Genomic DNA, 1,334 nt, shown 5'->3' with positions numbered 1-1,334 from the left:
TAAGGCATAAAAACGCCAAAAAACATCATAATATACAAAGGCATAAAAACATGAAAAGATGTCATAGTATAGTAAGGCATGAAAAATGTAATAGTATAGTAAGGCATAAAAACGCCAAAAAAACGTCATAGTATAGTAAGGCATAAAAATGCCAAAAAAGGTCATAGTATACTAAGGCATAAAAAATGTTAGTATAGTAAGGCATAAAAACGTGAAAAGATGTCATAGTATACTAAGGCATGAAAAATGTAATAGTATAGTAAGGCATAAAAACGCCAAAAAACATCATAGTATAGTAAGGCATAAAAATGCCAAAAAATGTCATAGTATACTAAGGCATAAAAACTGTTAGTATAGTAAGGCATAAAAACGCCAAAAAATGTCATAATATACTAAGGCATAAAAACATGAAAAATGTAATAGTATAGTAAGGCACAAAAATGTAATAGTATAGTAAGGCATAAAAACGCCAAAAAACGTCATAGTATACAAAGGCATAAAAAATTTTAGTATAGTAAGGCATAAAAACGCCAAAAAACGTCGTAATATACTATGGCATAAAAACATCACATAGTAAGGCATAAAAACATGAAAAGATGTCATAGTATAGTAAGGCATGAAAAATGTAATAGTAAGGCATAAAAACGCCAAAAAACGTAATATAGTAAGGCATAAAAACGTGAAACAACTTTATAGTATACTAAGGCATAAGACTGTCATAAAATGTCATAAAAGCATCATAGTATAGTAAGGTATGAAAAAACCTCATAATAAACTAAGGCATAAGAATGTCAAAAAAACGTCATAGTATAGCAAGGCATACAAATATCATAGTAAGGCTTAAAAACCCACCCACCTTTTGTTTTCTATCCTCAGGTTCTTCCATGCTGCCTATGAAGAGGAGTTTGGAAGGGTGAAAGGTCATTTTGGCCCCATCAATTGTGTGGCATTCCACCCTGATGGCAAGAGGTAAGAGACGAATGTGCCTTTAAAAATACGCTGCTCTAAAACATAAAGAAGTCCAGTCCAGTCTGCTTTATGTGTTGTCACTGTGCTGATGTGTTTCTCCTGCTGTTGTTATTGTCTACAGTTACAGCAGTGGAGGAGAAGACGGATATGTAAGGATTCATTACTTTGACCCACAGTACTTTGACTTTGAGCTGGAGGCTTAAATGGTCAGGCTCCTGAACCCCACAGCTTCAACTACCATCACACTCAGCCCAGTCAGGAAGAGGGAGTATTGGACTAGAGTCACAGTCAGCTTACTTCAAATAAAGAAGTGGTCACAAGGGTTTTGTGACTGCATCTCAGTGACAAGAGTGTGGTGTTTTTTT

General features: G+C 34.5%; 1 long non-coding RNA gene across 1 annotated transcript; it reads left to right on the top strand.

Moving 5' to 3' along the window:
• Positions 1-12: 12 nt before the first annotated feature.
• On the top strand, positions 13-1,317 carry LOC111648707 (uncharacterized). The gene is made up of 2 exons (XR_002760195.2): positions 13-969; positions 1,091-1,317. It is a non-coding gene; the product is annotated as an uncharacterized LOC111648707 (long non-coding RNA).
• The last annotated feature ends 17 nt before the right edge of the window (positions 1,318-1,334 follow it).

This window comes from Seriola lalandi, unplaced genomic scaffold, assembly GCF_002814215.2.
Source record: "Seriola lalandi dorsalis isolate HSWRI2012SDOR001 ecotype SW California unplaced genomic scaffold, Sedor1 jcf7180001963777, whole genome shotgun sequence".
Lineage (NCBI taxonomy): Eukaryota > Metazoa > Chordata > Actinopteri > Carangiformes > Carangidae > Seriola > Seriola lalandi.
This window is presented reverse-complemented; position numbering and strand designations above follow the sequence as displayed.